Genomic DNA, 18,408 nt, shown 5'->3' with positions numbered 1-18,408 from the left:
TCCAAGCTCTGCACACACCCAGAAAAAGACAAAGAGTGACTCTCCAGTCGTGTCCCATCCAAAGATATTCCCCGATAAAGGGCCTTTGATTATTCTGTGATAGACACGTAAAATAGTTGAGTAAGAAGATTCCAATCTGAGACTTGGGCCTGTCACTTACCAACCGTGTGAACTTAACTAAGTCCCTAAAACTTATGTATAAAATGAACATAACATTATCTCTCTGGGAAACATGTAAGTTGCTGTGTAGTTCAAATGCAACGATATTTGTGAAAATGCTTTGTCTTCTGCTTTACCATAGCCAGGTAGAGAAATTGGCATTGCCTCCATTCACAGAGCTGTAGGTGAAGGACATGTCCCTGGCATAGATACAGAAGAGAGAGGGATGCAGAGGTTCCAGGACACTTGGTAAGGATGAAGCAGGAGCCCAGAATGCAGCCAAGGTTCGATAATAAGTTGCAAGGTCAGAGCAGGACTGGCAGTGACAAGGGCTGCTTAACACCTTCTAGAATTGGAGTGATCCCAGAGTCTTGGGCAAAGCTAAGTCTCCCTGTGGTGGGTCAAGTGGCTTCTGCCCTGGGGAAAGGAGAGTCATAGGGAGGAAGCTGGCACGTCGTTGCAGCTGGCTGAGCTCCAACTCTGCTTTGTGCCCTCATCCCTGAACATGACATCCTGGTTTTATGGCTCTAGAGAAAAGTATAGGCTGTAAGATCCTAGAGGGAACAGATTCTACCTTAAATGTTATTGGATTTCCCATAGAACCTAGAAAAGCACAGAGCTCAAATACGTGGTTCATAAAGGCAGGATGCTGTGCAATCCTTCTGTGAGTTCCCAAAACTAACTCTTCACATAAGGGACTTTTGTTTCAGGCAGAAGACCCTAGAGGGCTTCTTAAATAGGCAGATTCCCAAGTTCTATCCCGAAGATTCAGATCTGGGGGGCAGAAGTGAGGCCAAAATGTACATTTTAACAAACTCCCCAGTTGTTTCCAGGGCAGGTGAAAAAAACTTGCATTGGGGAAAAAATCCTTTGAGAAACTCTCTGACAGTCTATTGTTTCACTTACCATCTTGTACTGATATGACCTGTTTATGGGTCTAACCTCCCCCCCACCTCCCCCCAGGGCAGGCCCTGTGCTTTCTCATCCTTGTACCCAGAGCCTAGCAGAGCACCTGGCATACTGTAGGTGTGTGGTTGGGCTCCCCAGACCTGGAGGATGAACCCTAAAATACATCCCTTTCCCATAGGAACAATTTCATACCTAGGTTTACATTGTTAACAAAGGTCACTGAATTGCCATATACCATCAATAAAGACAACAATATTGAATCATGGGTGGGATGATGAAGTGATGCAGCTGAAAGTACCAAATCCATTCTTCAACAGCCATAAAGCAAAGGCACAACTCTGGATCTCTGCAATCATTTGGATCTATCAGATTATGATCCAACAAACATTCTGATCATCTGATCAGTGTAATACAGTGTAACTTACAGTCACTTTGCATAATAGATGAGAGGGCGGAGGCCTAAAGAAGTTAACTGACACGCTCAAGATTGCACCATGAGTCAGTGTCAGACCAAGAACCTAGACCCGAGGCTCTGGATTTTCTAGGCACTGTTTCCTTAAAACCACAAGATTCTGAGAAGAACCTGTTTTTTTTTTTTCAAGAATAATTAATAAAATCTTTTCTTTTTTTAATGCTTACTGCTTGCTACAGGGACATTTATCACAAGAAGAAGAAAGCATCATTTTAAAGTTCCCTGGACAGCTCTCACCAGAGACCTGGGCCATGGAAAGTTTTCCCCAGAGCCCCTTGGAATTCTAAGAAGAAAACAAAATTGAGATAATTAAATGTGTAATTACTGTTGATTGTAGCAAGCATGATTCTTTTAGGTCTGATTTATGATGAAGGGGCATGGTAGTGCTTGTGACATCTGAGAGTGCTGTATATGTTTTTTAGGATATTGAGACCCTTGTCTTGGCCCTGGGATTATTACTTAGAGGTAGGTTTTGTAAGATTGAGGTAAGGCTGCAGTGGATTTCACAGCACAAGCTCTACAAAGGGCGTCTCCATGTTACACACATTACCCACGATAGAATCGCCCTGCAGCTCTGCCCTGGCTGAGGGGGCGTCCCTTTTGCAATGCCACATCCCCCCAGCCAAGTGCTTAGCAGATCACACTAATGTGACTAACTCTGTGTTTTGTGTATCCTCCTTCCCTCTTCCGTTCCTCTATTTTGGGTTGTTTTTTGCTATAATCCTCCTGTCTCAATGTTTCTCTGACTCAATAGGTATTCCTGCTACTATGTCAGGCTCTCTACAAAATGTATTCTTTATAGTCAGTTGTTAGGCCTTACCTCCACTTCTTTCCCTTATACAAAATCCCATGCACTCTTTCTTGGCAACTCCAGTTAAAATGCTACATTACAGAAGTGGGTGGACTCCATCAGTAGTAGATCTAGTGAGAGAGGCTGGGTCCTTTTCTTCCTTGCCACCTGTGCTAATGATTTGAAAAGAAATTTCTCTGATAGCTCACCTGCTGTTCTGCTGCAGTGTAATCAGCCTTATGGTTTCAGTATAGTTTTCTCCATCAAAAACCCTTCTCTCATGATGCTCCCCATACCACTGGAAAGACTGGGAAGTAAGACAGAAAAGGTTGTGTCCATTTTGCAGGTTCTGAAGCTAAGGATCAAGGATCAAGCTGACTTACCCGAAGTTAGTTGGTAACAGGGCCCCTTCAAGAACAACCACTTCCTGTCTCCTGGTCTAATGGTCCTTAGTCCTTATTTCTCTCTGGTCACACTCTTGCCATAGCTAAAATGTGCTCACAGGGTTGGCTGATGCATCCTCAGTAGGATGCAGGGGAAGAAGGAGGAAATCTTTGTTTTCATCTCCTGGAACATTCCAAAGGTTCCAGCTGTGGCTACAGTTCATGACTGCAGGGATGTTTTGCTTGTTTATTTTCTTTTGAAAGGTTCTATCTTGATTCCAGCAAACTTTCCAGCAAACAGTACTTTGAAGCAGCTGGGTAAGGGAGGGCTGTTCCTTCCCTGTCATATGTCCTTAAAATAACAGAACAGGGGAGGCAAGCCCTGAGGGTCCCCTTGAGGTACCAAGGATAGCATAATGAATTGGCGAATCATAAACCATTCACTCCTGAGTTCCAAGTGATATGGTAATGAACTGCCAACGAGCCATTCGCCAGACTGCAGCCATATGGTGAGGGATGGGACCCTGGCACATTGTAGCCATACTGTGGGTTTGTCTGCATAATTGTTCCCATCCAGGACCTGCCCATCTCTATGGCTGCTAATTAACGTCCTGTTTAAGCTTCTGTTGTCAAAACTAATCATTTGTTTGTTTTATGCGAATAGGTCTTTCTCTTATCTAGTTAGTAATAATGACCATTAAGAAATGGAACTGTGTTTAGTTCACATAAAAATATTTGAGTGTCACATCTTGCAGTACCCAGTGGGTACCAGGACCTAGCAGGGCTGGCCTCGGTAGCAACTTGATCCAGGAGCTTATTAAAACCAACAAATTATCATCTTTCCCTACAGAAACGCAAATGAGTATACAGTTCATTAATTTCTCCATTGTTCTTCCTGTCTGTGGACATTACTCTAGCTGGATCTTTAGCTATCAAATGTGGATTTTATGATAGTAGTGATGATAATAAAAATAATTAGGAGAAGAAGGAGATTCATTTATCAGAATAAGACACCCTTTCAAACCCACGCTCCCTGTTGGTTTGAGGAGATGGTGAAATTTTGGAAAGAACATTGTTTCCTTTCTGCTTCTCTGCTATTTTGTTTCCTTGCCTCTTTCATTGGTTTTCTTAGTCCTTACCCAGCTAGGGCTAGAAACAGTTTGGGGAAAAGCAAAGCAAAACTACCCTGGGAAGACAGGAGAATTAGGACCTGCAACCAGCAAAGAGCAAAGCCAATTTGAAAAGAATAAGTTTATTAAGGCTTTAGGAGAACAGCAGGGTGGGGGAGGCTACACCATTTACACGGTCCATTGTGTGTCCACTGTTTAGTCCCCCTGACCATCACCACTAAAGCACGGGGCGGGGGGGCCGGCTGACCCTTCATCGCCCCACATGCACCCTCTGATAGCCTTTTCCCACTAAGACTGCCTGTTATTCCTGTAAACTGATTTTCCTTCCATAACAATGTTGAAGAACACGAGGAAATGGAGGTCAAAACAAAAGAAGATGGAAGTGAGGAAGCTTACAGGGTAATAATCCCTGAGATGTCCCTGGGTCTCTTGCTTCCTCTAGGACTCACTGGGAACAATCGCTCTGTTTCACAACTTTCTGCTTTCTCCCTGCATCCGCATACCACACCCCAGAAACAGCCAACGTGTTAATTGCAAGGTCAGGCCAGTGTCTCACGTGGCATCTGGGACATGGAGTAGTGCAAACAGATTTCCATATGTGGTCCCTTCCAGTAGTCCCCGGCCCTGAGCACCCACACCACGTGAGAACTCGCCTTCTCGGGAGAGGCTGACGTTTTAATTGGAAGCGTCTGTTGCCTTTTCTGTTGCTTTTGGCCAGGTTTGGTTTATTTGTTTGAGCCGGTGTTTGTGTACAGACCCGCCTGCGTGTTTCACAGGAGGCAGGACGCGAAACCTAGCATTGCCTCCTCTCTCATTTTCTTCCCTAGTAGCCGATGGGGACATGTGACTGGGCACTTGCCTTCACCCCGTCTGTCCTCTGTTTCTCTCGGCAGAATTTGGGGTGGGGAAGGCCAGGCTAAGAACAGAAAATCACCTTTCTGGGAAAATAGAGGTTTGGGGGAGAGAGGCCTGGCTCTCCGCACTCTCACCAGAAGATCCTTCAGCCTCCCAGCAGGAGCCCTGGTCTCTGTGGGGCCTCTCTCACCGTTCCCATGGGGTGTTCCTCCCAGCTTGACTCAGACACTAGCTGAGGTCACCATCTCCAAGTCTCCCCCAAGCCTTGTGCACACCAACCACTGAGACACTGCACTTCACTCAGAAAGGCTGCCTTTCTTCTCCCCATCAAAATTCATGGAGCCTTCCTGTAGTGGGTTAACTGGTCTGGTCATACACTCGACAGTCCATAATCAGTGTGCACTGTGTTTTTGCTGCATACTGAGCGGCAGTGGGTTGAACAGTGCCCCCATTCCCAAAGATGTGTTCACTGGTAACCCCAGAATGTGAACTTATTTGGAACAAAGGTCTCTGTAGATGTAATTAAGGTAAGGATCCTGAGAATAAATCATCTGGACCAGGGTGAATCCTAAATCCAATGATGGAGGAGACAGAAAAGCAAATGACAGAAAGGGATAAAGGCCATGTGAAGACAGAGGCAGAGATTGGAGTTAGGCTGCCACAAGCCAAGGAGTGCCAGGAGCCATCAGATTCTAGCAGAGGCAAGAGATGTGCCCCTAGAGCCTTGAGAGGGAGCATGACCCCACCAACATCTTGATTTTGGACTTCTACCTTCCAGAACTGTGAGAGAATTAATTTCTATTGTTTTAAGGCATCAAGTTTGTAGTAATTTGTTAAAGCAACCCTGGGCTAAGGTGACATGGTGTGTAAAATTCTAAGAATGAATTGTAATGAGCTGGAATTGGCTTTGGACTTGAAGTTAGGGGGCCTGACTTTTCCTCCGTAATCTGCTGTGCCCCCTCAGGGAGGCCACATAAGGCACCTGGGCCTCAGTATCCTAGTCTGTCCATTGCAGGAAGTAGACAGGACATATCTATGATCTCCCATGGCTCTAGTATTGTTTTGTGTAAAAGAGAGAGGTTATAAACACAGAGGATGATGACATTGTAAGCCCGAGTGCCCACCTTGAAAAGCAGACTATAAAGGGCATCACGGATCAGAAGAGAAGCAAGTTCAAGTGCGGTAGAGCCAGCCAAGGAAGGCCCCACAGAGGAGGCAGTCTCTGAGCTCAGGCACAGATTGGTAAAGGAGAGGAGCAGAGAGAGCATGAGAGACCAGGGCAGGAGCAGTGAATGCGAAGGGCTTGCATGAGCGGTGATGGTGGGGAAGTGGCTGGGGGGGAGCAGAGAGGACCACGGGAGCACCACCACCCCACTCACCCGAAGTCAGCCTTTGGTCACTCTGCCCCACAGCCAGGGTCCCAGCACCAAGACGTATTCTGCCCTATAGGAAAGATTGGGCTGCCCATCTACCCACACATATCCACGCATTAAGGAAGCACTCACTGTACACCTACCAGTGTCCAGGGCACTGAAGAGTCAGTGATGAGTACAGCCTTGGCCAGCAGTGAGCTGAGCTGCAATCAGGTGGTGGAAACAGACCATTGACTGTGTAACTATGTTCAGAGTGGTAGGAGTTTTAGTCAAGAATGTACACAGAGTCCTACCTCAGTTTGAGGAGCTTGGCAATCTTCCCAGAGGAAGAGAATTTTAAGCTACCTGAGAAATGAATAAAAGTTGGCTAGTTGACAGAAGTGGTGAGAGCTTCCCCTTGGCTCTCCCTCATTTGAGTATGTATAAAATAAGGAAGCAGAAACATACAACAAGAATAAATAAGAACAGTAAGAAAAGGCAAGAAGAATAATCAATTAGAAAAACATGGCAATCTGGGGCCATCTGGCACAGGGGCAAACATCCTTGCACAAACAAAAGCCTTCCAGGTACCATGCTGAACCTATAATACAAGCTTAAAACAGATTCAGCATACCCTGCTTTTCTCAAAGGTAAGAAAGACTGGAATATTTTTCAGAAAGACCAATACCCAACATCATCAACAGAGGCATCACAACTCCATGGAAAATTGATTTGGGTAGGCTGACCTCTTGAGCCTTCTGTGTTGACTGTTGACAGGCTGGTCCTCATCTATGTTCTTGGTGTGACTTTCCAGTCTCTCTCTCAGGTTTTGGGAGAGGATCCTAAGTTCCTCAAAGGCAGTGCCTTCATCTTTCCTTTGCTTGCCAGCCTACTTATGGGTATCTATCCACATATAAAGTTTTCCTCTAGAAATAGACACTGTTTACTTGGTGAGTCCGATTCAAACTTACAGCATCCATCCATTCATATAGACCACAGAAAGCTATCTGAAGATACGGACTCAGTAATTCAACAAGACTTTATTAAGGGCTCTTAAGTTCAAAAATCATGCTCATAAAAAAACACCTGTCCTCAGGAAATTTACAATCTAGCTGTGAAAAGAAGACATAAACATGTAAAAATGTAAACAGAGTCACAAAATGTGGGGATATTTGGGGATCACAGATGATCTTTGAGTTGATTTCATGGATAGCAAAGCCTGCATCCTCCAAATTGTTGCCTTTAGGTTCTTCCAAGGCAAAATGCTGGGATGGAGGACCCTTGGGCCTGGCCATGGGATTGCAGATGATGCTCTTTCTATCCTGGAGCCTCCAGTGTAGCCAATCACCTTGAAATCTCTTTGAAATGAACAAGAAGAAAAATGAAGACTCCACATGCCCCTTCATGGAATACCTTTCCCGGTCTTACCCAACTCATCTGCAGACTTGGTAGTTTCTATCACATCTCTCTTTCTAGACAGGTACACGAAAGGAGATGGACCAACCTCTCTGTCTCTGCCTAAATTCATCTCTGTCATCTCCTCCAAGACCTGTCTGTCCCTCTCTCCCTCATTCTCCACAAGCCTCCTTTCTGTGTTTTCCTCTCTCACTATCTGTCTCTTTCTGTTACAAAGACACAAATATAGTTTTCAGAGAAACCCGCTACCCTCGTCATGGTAAGCCTCAATTGTAGTTTATTAGCATGGAGGAGATCAAGGTTTTAAAACTTTTTTTAAAAAGAGGAAAAGACATTTACAGGAAAGCCAAGATAAGGTTGTGACTGATTTGAGGTCACTGAGGGGACAGGGAAGGAGAAATAAACTGGACAGGATGGGATAGTGAAGAGCGGAAGGCCGAGTTATGTCATGTCGGCCATCTGCTGCTCCAATGGCCATGACTCTGCATTCTGTGGGCCCTCACCCCTGCCTCACTTAAATTGTTCTCACAGGAGGTGTAGGGGCCTGAAGCCTTGAGAAGTTCTGTTGAGATAAATTCTGTTAGTGGAGGAGTCTGACTCGGGAGCCCATGCGGTTGCTTCTCCTGGAGCACAGAGCATTGTGGGTCACTGGCTGGAGAAATGAACAATGCTCCTTCAATTCAGGACAGGGATAGGGGAACCTTAAAGAGGATCTGATCTGCCCTTAACAGAGAGGGAGACTGAGATCTGAGAGGAGGGTACCCAGAACCCCACAACCAGCTGGGGACAGAGCCCAACCCACCTCCTCTCTCATGTTCCCACCTCACTCTCCTCTTTGATGACAAAGACAAGACACTTGACCCCTCTGAGCCTCAGGGTCTTATCTGTAAAACTAGGGAGCATGGGGGAGAGCATTTCTGAGGGCTTCTTATAGGAATAGTGTTGTTTACAATTATTCTCACATTTAAACCTGACACAGTTCTGTGTTTTATAGTGGTCATTAAAATTCCCACATTATAGGGTAGAAAAGCAAGTCTCTGTGAGATTAAGTAAACTTCTTAAGATCCTGCAGCTCACAGAGTTGGAATTTGAACCCTGATTCCAGTGGTTTATCTTGTGCTCTGCACCTGCACCCGACACACACACACACACACACACACACACACACACACTGTACTTAGCATAGGCTTGGAGGAAAATGAGATGAGTATGGAATTGATGGCCAAGCTCTCCCACACTCCCAGGCCCCTTCAAGCTCCCTGCTCCTGACCGAAACCAATGGCGTGCTGAAACATGTTGCCATGTCGACCAGAGAGCAGCCTGGCCCACTCTTTCATGGAATATCACAGTGTCACATTCCCCTTTGCCTGCCTGCAGAAAGTGGCCAGTGCTCCAACCAGCTACAGAATGAAGAGGCATTCAGCTGTGCTCCCCACACTCAAGTGTCTGCTCCACGAGGACAGAGGCATCAAAAGGCGCAAAGCCCCTCTCAGAGCAACCAAACGATCCCCTGAAGTCAAAGAAGAAACTTACTTGGAAAGATGACAGCTCCCTAGCTCTTCCTCATCCTCCTTGCACAGCTCAGCAGCATTCACAGCTGTCATTTGCAAAGGCCACTCCCCAGCTGTGGCATCAGGACACCTCTTCACCAGCCAGCGCTTGGAGCTGGCTGCCTGGTTAGACACACTCACTCACACACAGGCACCATTCCTGTTATTTTTAATAAGACTTCTTTATTTTTGCCTTCTCTCCTGGAAATCCAATAGAGTCCTCTGCAGGGCAAAGGTCAAAAAGACAGCCACCCACACCAAATGATTCTACAGATAGCAGAAAGGTCCCTCTTCTCAGCTCATGTATTAACTCCCCTTAATTGATTACTGAGTCACTCTAAGCCAACAGACCCGCTCTTTTTCCAGCCTTCCCAGGGTGCATTACCTGGGCCAGCGAGTTTGGCACTTGATGCATCTTGGTACTTTTTTAAGTCCAAGGGAGCACTTTACCATGTATGACCTTACATTATTATTTAACTCTTTACTATGTGAGGAATTTTTCTCCTTACTTAGGTTATAGCTCTTAGATAGGGGCAGGAACTATACTGGGGGCAGTGGATCTCTGAGATTCTTAAATTTATATAGCAGTTTAAAACTTCTTTTTCAGATTCTTATACATCACTCATAGTGGTGGATCTTTTCAGGGTAACTTTTCCCTAGAAGACCCTTGTCCCTCAAATCAACCCCTACCCCTCTTTTAAGGCCCACTTCAAATATTTTCTTTACAACATCCTGGCCCCATCCTCTACTTCCTGTGCTTGATCCCATGGCCCTTTATTCACGCCTTTATCATTGCCTCATCACAGTGGTTCATATTTATCTGTTAAATTTCTAGATGTCTCTCCATCCAGAATTTGACCAACAGGAGGCACCAGGTGCCATAACCAAGAAGAGCTTACAGGACAAGCTGAGATCTCAGCATATGTGCTTGAGGGAGAAGGAAGTTGGAATTAGGTGGGAAAGGAAGGGGGAACTAACCCAAGTGTCCCAAAATTTTCCCAATAAAAATTCTCCCATTTGTGTCAAGTACTGCCCCCTGAGAGGGATCTTTTATCAAAAGCACTGCCTTGGAAGAAGATAGAGATCCCAGCGGGTGTGATGATATCACACAGGGGTTGGGCCTCTGTCTGTATTCAGAGGGTCCACTTTAGTGGGCAAAGCACCACTGTGGGAAATGCCCAGGAGACAAGAAGTGTTTGAAGACAGATGGGCTGTGGCATCAAGACACTGACTCATCAGGGTACTCATGGCAGGACCTCATAGGAAGCCATAGGGAGAAAAACAGGCCCTCAGCTCTCAGGAAAAATTGCTTAGCAAGGGCCCAGCAAAGCAGACCAAAGTCTGAGATGCTGTTCCAAGTCCAAACAGGAACTCAGAGGCGGGTAAACTGAGGCAGGAGCCAGCGTGCCTGTATGGGAGCCCATTTCTGGAAAATGAGAAATGCTTGGAGACTGTAGACCAGTGCCCATGGAGCATCCCTGGGCAACAGACTAATTCCAGTCCCCATCAAATGATGGAGGTGAGGCTCCCAAATGAGTTCTTACCCTCATGAGGTGTAGCTCAGGAATTGGGGTGAACTGAACCAGCATGGAAAGAGTGGAGAACAGGGGAGCAAAGCCACATGAGGTAATTTCCTGGCCAGAATGAAGAGTCCTTTCTTATTTTATGCCTCCCACACCCAGCAAACTGCCTGATCCATACCAAACAGACAAGAGAAATTTGTTGGAGTGCAGTTTAGGAGCGAGAGAGGTTTCCAGACACCTTTCCATCATTTTGGCAGGTAACTCCCAGCTTTCCTGGCCACGCCCTGCTTACTGGAACACTTCGTCCAATGCCACAGAGAAAATGCAATTCGTCCTCTGTACTATTACTCATTACCATGAAAAATGATGACTTGATAGTCTTCCAGCAAGAGAGAACCATCTATTTCATTTGGAAGTTTGGTAATTGATTAGGGCAATAGATTTTCTTCAGGGCAGCCTCTCTGAGAGAGTCTGGCTCGGGCACAAGATTTACATACATCAGGCTCACTCTGCCTTCAGAGTTTGTCTCAGAGGATGAGATCACAAGGCCATTACTGGAGTGGGTGGTGGGCTGCAAGGGTGGGGAGGCACAGGAAAATTCCCAGACATCATTTCTCAACATTGAGGACCGTGTCTAGCCCACAGCAGGTCCAAGTACTTTTCTGTCAGCAACTTTTAGGTAAATCCATTACCAAGCATCTGTGTGCTCTGAGATGTGATCAGAGCAAGTGATTCTTTGAGGGTCTCTGCTGACCAAACTTCAGTGTAGATGGGGCCCAGAAATTTACCATTAACCTGTGTGGTCCCCAGTCTGAGAGGCGCCCAACAATGGCCTGAGTGCAGTGATATCCTGAATGTATATCATGGGCCCACTGTAGAGGTCAGCGGAGTCAGCTGTTAACAAACACTTGGTCTCAATTACAAACTCCATCTAAGGCACGTCCTGATCTTACATACAGACCTTCACTTCTGACTCTCTCCTGTGTCTCTGGATCAAAGTCTGCTCCAGGAAAAACTTTCAACCCCATTATTTAACCTCCAATGGGAACATAAATCATTATATTCTCTTTCCCTGATGAATCTTTAAGCCCTATCACTAAATCTCTGATAAAGACATTTCTAGCATCGTTGTATTGATAAGATATATGGGGAGGGGATGTAAATGTACTGGGGACAGAGCACATTTTGTAATACCATTGTGTAATGACACTTCCTTTCTTTGCATCACAGTACTATCCTCCAAATTAGTTAGGGTCTACAGGATTCAAACACAAAGTTGACTGTGATACATTTAATTACAATAACAGCAGTTTGAATTTAGCCCCAAATGCAAAGGTTGAAGGGTAAGAGTGTTTAGATCTTACCTTTGTATATGTAAAGAACAGATGCGTGACTTTGGTCTATATTAGCTGGCCCCAGTTGTCTGAGCATTCTCAATAAAAGTTGGGTTTGCACAGTCAGGACTGTGGCCTCATAAAGAGTAGGGACACAAAGGCATATCTCTGGGCTGGTATGAAAGAATGAGATATTCATCTGGTCCATAACATTCTCACTGTCCCTACTCAGACCCATGATGGAAGAAGTTTCTCCCTTGACGAGTTGAGGATGGACCCAATTTCCTTGGGGACCCCACAGACTAAAAGAACATCTCCACCCCCTTGCCCAGAGTGGTAAGAAACTGTAACCTTTTGGGTCTCTCCTCCTTCTGCCCTGCAGCTAGTAGTTTCATCTGGTTCTAATTGGACTAATAGCATCAGCCACAGAAGGAAGAAAAGATTTCCCCAAGGATGATATCATGGAGGTAGATATCTACTCTGATAAAATGTAAATCTGGCCTTGTAGATGAACTTGCCTTGTTAGAAAAGTGTTGTATATACCTTAGGTGAGAGTTCTAGGGTAGACCTGACCTATACTACTTGTTGAGCAAATGGTGAGACTGGGAATCATACCTATTGATCAGCACATTTTATTGCACATCTATGATGCACAGTGCAAGATTTCATGAGAGATACAAAGATTAAATAAACCCAACCCATGCTCTCAAGATTTATGTGGAAACTCACCCATGAAGTAACTACCACACACTTCCTATTGCTTATATGGCACTGAGGTAGTTACTAATATATCCATTAATATCCATTAAAATGTTCATTAATATATTAAAAAAATGGATTTATTCCTACTTATCATGACTACCTTCTTTCCTCTGTTCCCCAACTTATCAAAAATAGAAAGGCAAGCATCAGATTCAGTGATTCTCCTGAAACCCAATATGAAAACCATAAGAACCTCATGAAGCATCTTGATGGCTTTCTCCTGGGGTAGGTGGGGGAACCTGTTGTTGGAAAAGGAGAGCATTCCATGCCCAGGTGTGCTAAAGTAGTTTGTGGTGTGTGCTTGGCACCACGACAGTGCCCAGCACTAATTAATTTGTCAATAAATATTGGTGTAAAGAATGAATGATTGATTGAAAATAGAAGACTTTTCAAGTGCTCTTAATACAGCTACAGATTCTGGATACTATGATTAAAGTAACTGCCCTGTCATACCTAAGTCATCACTAAGTTAAAATCAATTTTAAGGGGTGATTATGGAGAGTGTGGACCGAGTGCAAAGTTGGTATCCAGAGACCTGAGTACTAAGCTTGATTAGTACTTACTAACCAGGTTGGCCTTGGGAGGGTCCTTTAATCTTTCCAAGCCTTTTTTCCTTATGAATTAGACTGCGGGATGGAGGACAAGTAGAGTCAAGGAGGGGTGAAAACAGAAGGAAGAAACAGAGCAGGAACATCCCAGTCCACACTCGGGGGTCCTCCACAGCTCACCACAGGTTGACTGCAGACAGGCCAGGATTGGAGGGAGGCCTGGGCCAAGGCGCAAGTGGATGAGATTATTGGGGTCAAAAAACTGCACATCACAGGAAACAGGACCCAGAGGAAGAAGGATTTGATAGACTGTTCTTGGAAATGACGCAGGGCACGCTCTACGCTCCTCTCCTTTAAGTTATCTAAGGATGAGAAGCTCCAACACCCAAACTACCTGGTAACTGTAGGAATGCCTCACTGTAAAAATTCTAAGTGGATAAGTAGTGTGAAATTCTAACAGTAATCAGTAATTGAGTTAATCATTGGTATTTTCCCCTAAATCCCCTTTCTGGAGATTGTCTTTACAAAACTTAACATTTCAACTTTCTGGAATTGAAAGAGAGTTTGCTATACTGAGTACAAGGCTGGGGCTAGTGAGGAGAACATTAAACTCATGCAGAATGTACTGAATTTCCATTTTTTTCTTTATTTCCTTTCCCTCTCCCCACTACTTTCCTTCCTTCCTTCCTTCCTTCCTTCCTTCCTTTCTCTTTCTTTCAGCCAAAAGTCTGACAATGACATAAAAAGGAAAGGTCACTCAGATAATACCTTGGAGACCTTGGTTTTCCTCCCAGATTTGCCACTAAAATAAGTGTGAACCTGGTGAGGTCTCTTTTCTCTGGCCCTCAGCATCCTCATTTGTAAAATGAAGGGTCTGAACAGATCAATGACTTTTCAGATGCTGCCTCAGGGAGCAGAGTGGGGGAAAAAAAGATCACAGTTGGGGTATCCAATCCTCCCTTCTCTCCTCAATCAAGGAAGCTTGTTTCTCATCTGTTTTACACAGGGGCAGGGGAAGCGTCATAATAGTTCATTTGAAAAAAACAAAATGTTCTCTTTGCTTTTTAAAGACAAAATATTAGAAACCCATTGGGCTAGTTGATCTTGACGGTCCTTTCCCCCTATAGGGCAGTAGGTTTCTTCTCCTTATTGAGTTTCTGTCCTGTGAAAGACATGTGCTGCATACTGCAAAGTACAAAGAAGGGATGTAAGACAGAGTCGGTGGCTCCAGGGATCTCACACTGCTCCGAGATTAACCAAGGAGGTTAAAGTAAGGTTGGGGGCACCAAGGCACACAGCACCCTGAGAAGGAAGAGACCAGGGAGGGCTAGTTGTGAGAAGAGAAAGCTTCATAGAGGGGTGGCAGCTGAGTCTCGCCTTGAAGGATGGGCGGTCCATTGAGAAGAGAAGGGAGAGTGCATTACAGAGAGGGGGCCACGGCTCCCCCCGCTGTCCTCACTCGGGCATCTAAGACCTGGTGCGGGGATGCAGAGAACAAGACAGGCAGGTCCCTGCTCTCATGGGACTTACTGTTCAGGGAGAGTGGACAAGTCACCAAAGGACACAGTGGGCTCAGGGCCCAGTTCCACTTGGTGAGCTTAATGGTGACAACAGAGCTTTTCCCACGAATTCATTCGACTCCAGTTAGCTTGGGGAAGGCCGCCTGAGTCAGCAGCAGGGCAGACAAAATGACCTCCGAAAGTAACTTCTCCTGAGACACGGCCCTGGCTGGGATTCTGAGACATTCCAATATCTGCACAAAGGGCAGGCCCACCCCCAGCCAGACTGACCTCAGCCTTGACTCTCCCCATAGATAATTACGCCTTTAAGTCTCCAAAGCAAGCCTGTGCAGTAACCCTTGGAAGTGACATGGCATTTTCTGATGGGAATTAAAGGCTCTGAAGTAGCCAAAAGGCTTCTCAGCAGGAGGGCTTTTTATTCTTTTAATCGTGGCATTAAACCCCAGGCTAGCATTACCTAAACATCTAAGCTGTGACCCAACTTGCCAATTAGCTGCTTTTGACAGACTTTATTGTGGCCAGAGCCGGTTTCACCCTGACGTGAAGGCAGCCACCAGTTCTTGGCTAGGAGTTGTAAATCCTGGGACTCAAGGAACTCTATACCCTGACCTTCCCTCTCAGAGCTTTCTCGCCTCTGGACTGGTGCCTGAAATTCTTCCTTTGGGATTTGGGACTTTCTACTGAAGACTTTAATCCCTCTTTTCCTTCGGAGGGAATATTAGTTAGGTTCACAGAGGTGCAAAAAATATAAGTTCACTGGTTACAGAGAGCAGAAAACAAGCAACCTGCTCAGCAGGACAACTGCTATAAGAGTAACGTGATTTATTGCAACTGTTGTAGAAGATCATTGAATTGGAAGGTCCAAATTAATCGTGTGTCAACTTTGACATCTTAAAGTAGATATCTTAACTCTAAAATAATAATAATAATGAACACAACAACTAGATTCTATCTGCTTTCTACTCCAAAGCATAGATAACAGCTCTGGGTTACCACAGCATTTCTGAGACATCTTTGAGATGCTCCATTTCATTCCACAGGTGATACAAATTGGATCCCTGTTCACCATGGGCTACACACTTAAGTTTTCCTACTTTATTAAATACTGTGATTTTTTTAATTGATTATAATCCTTCAAAAAAATTATACACCCATTTTTTGCATGTACCCAGTGTTAAACTGCAGCATAACTCCTCTGTGATAGCGTTTGTACTCAGTCATGTGTTCATTCATTCAATCTATTTAGCTGTCAAGTACAGGTCTAGACACCAAGATTACTGTTGGAAAGACTCCTGCCCACTTTTGCAGTCTGGAGGTGAAATAGACATATTAGTAAGTAGCACAGCCCTATAACTGCTGGGATGGAGTAATAATAGGGAGAACCCAGCAGAAGGGACTCTAATTGGCCTGGGCCCCCAGGAAAAGCTTCAGAGAGAAGTGGTTCAAGTTGATGCTGTCTGAACTCACCACTGATGGTAAGGGATTAAGACCTTGTGACCAGAGCTCACCTTCCTTTGTGTTTTCACAAAAAGATGGATAGTCTTGGGGACTGGAGTTGAAATTTTTTCTAGTTCTTTTCTTACGAAAAAAGACTAGGTGGATCTCAGGTTTCTGGACACCTCCTCAACAGAGTGCCACCTTAGCTCTTTCTCCCTGGAGAGCACAGCCGAAGGCAGGCAAGCTGGTTTGCACAGGTGTCAGGGAAAATGAGATGGTCCACCCTGCTTCTGGCAGGCTGAGAGCCCCAGCTGGCTGTGGGCCAGCCTGGTGGCATGCAAGTAATATAATACACAATCTAAATGCAAACGTTTGGGGCCTGTTCAGGGAATCAATTTACAATAAGTATATACACTCATTTACAAAATAACAGTGTGCTAGAGTATACCACATTGTAATTGGAAACTAAAATAATACCAGGAGGAATAATCATTAAAAACTCTTCTCCAAAAAGCTAAGAATAATATTAAGAAAATAAAAAATGTCGTCCATCTGCAGAGTTATATCCTTAGGGAAGCACTGCAGGACACACTAACAAGCAACTGAATCCATGTATAAATGAACTGAATCCACGAAGGCGAGAAAAAGCAAGGTGGGGCTCAGACTACAACAATCTCCCTTGCAGATTAGCTAACCCCTGAACCAGGCACAGTTCCATTTGATCGCTTCTTGTAGGAGATGGAATACTCCAAGGCTGGACACAGCACTCGGGAAATTATCTGCCCGTCCGCGGAGTCCCCAGTGTTAGTTCTGAACTTGGATCATCCTCTCCCACTTCCACACCCCCATGACCACACGTACCACTCACGGAAGTGTATACACCCACAGACACACACCCCTCACTCGCTCACACCCCAGCGGGAATCCCAGACACATAATTCACTGCTTGCTGTTGCTGGTGAAGGGAAACAGAATATGACACCCCAAAATATGTCTCTTTCGCATAAGGATTATCTTGAGCTGATTTTTTTTTACATCTTTTTTTTTTAATTTTATTTATTTATTTATGGCTGTGTTGGGTCTTCGTTTCTCTGTGCAAGGGCTTTCTCTAGTTGCGGCAAGTGGGGGCCACTCTTCATCACAGTGTGCGGGTCTCTCACTATTGCGGCCTCTCTTGTTGCGGAGCACAGGCTCCAGACACGCAGGCTCAGCAATTGTGGCTCACGGGCCCAGCTGCTCCACGGCACGTGGGATCCTCCCAGACCAGGGCTCGAACACGCATCCCCTGCATTGGCAGGCAGATTCCCAACCACTGCGCCACCAGGGAAGCCCTGATTATTTTTTTAAAAAAGACAGCCACAGGAGAAGCTCTGAAAACCAAGTAGAAGTTGCCCCTTTGTAAGAAACATTTATATTTGTACAGGAAATCTTCATTTGTATGGGTGTCTCCTGTCCCTCCCAGGAAGGGAAAGAGATTCTAAATGTCCAGAAACTCTTTATCAATGGAGAACACAGAGACTTATATCTGCATTACAACCTTACCCTCGTTTACTGTGCCTTTCCTTGGTAACCTCCCATAACTGGCCCTTCCCTCCCCCACCCCACCCCACCCCAGCATCTTTTGTCTTTAGCTGAGGATGTTATTTAAGGTGGTGACCTTTTCAGACAGTTACTCAGGTTTCCTGGTATCTCCCATATACATAGGAGGTATACATGTTATTAAACTTTGTTTTTCTCCTGTTAATGTCTTTTATTACAAGGGTGAGTCAGCCAAGAACCCTAGAAGGGTAGAGGGAAAATTCTTTTTCCTCCCGTACATTGGGGAAGAGTCCCTGGCAGAGAACTAATTGGGGTAATGGATAGAGGTGAAGACAAGGAAGAAATAAGCTTATAAGCCACAACTTGATGCTTGGGAATCAAAAAGATGCCAAGCCAAATATCTCCTGGCTAATGACTCTAGGAAATTAATCTAAGGGTGCAGAGAAACCCCACCATGCTGTTGCTCAGGGACCAGCTGGCCTCAGGGGCCTATGGTCTGAAAGCCCCACAGCTGTTAGAATACTTTGGGCTCTGCCCTAAGGTGAGTCTCTGAATGAGGCCAGAGTCAGGTGGAGTCCTGAGCTAGGAACTAACATTCTGGTGCCACCAGGCACCTGGCAGTGGCATCAAGCTACACCCCCCACCCCAGCTCCTCTGGGCTTTAGCAGATCTTTGCATATGTGGATAGGAGCTGGCAGCCACTGCTCCCTTCACGTGCCGGAAACCACA

At 45.3% G+C, this 18,408-nt stretch overlaps 1 protein-coding gene and 1 long non-coding RNA gene across 6 annotated transcripts in view; one reads left to right on the top strand and one right to left on the bottom strand.

The window, feature by feature from the left end:
* LOC309639479 overlaps positions 1-15,664 on the bottom strand; it is a 37,806-nt gene extending 22,142 nt beyond the window's left edge. The window contains exons 1-2 of one of the 2 annotated variants that reach the window (XR_014251676.1): positions 9,000-15,664; positions 2,714-6,141 (exon numbers count right to left, since the gene is read on the bottom strand). This is a non-coding gene — a long non-coding RNA (uncharacterized lncRNA). Of the gene's footprint in view, positions 1-2,713 lie in introns of both variants that reach the window. The other variant, XR_014251675.1, reaches the window with a different exon arrangement.
* SLC14A2 (solute carrier family 14 member 2) overlaps positions 1-18,408 on the top strand; it is a 450,031-nt gene that overhangs the window by 276,236 nt on the left and 155,387 nt on the right. The window lies entirely within an intron of this gene.

The sequence above is a fragment of the Balaenoptera physalus genome (genome assembly GCF_965194825.1).
Source record: "Balaenoptera physalus genome assembly, chromosome: 12".
In the NCBI taxonomy this organism is placed as follows: domain Eukaryota; kingdom Metazoa; phylum Chordata; class Mammalia; order Artiodactyla; family Balaenopteridae; genus Balaenoptera; species Balaenoptera physalus.
Note: the sequence above shows the minus strand (reverse complement) of the source record. Positions and strands in the feature narration are given on the sequence as shown.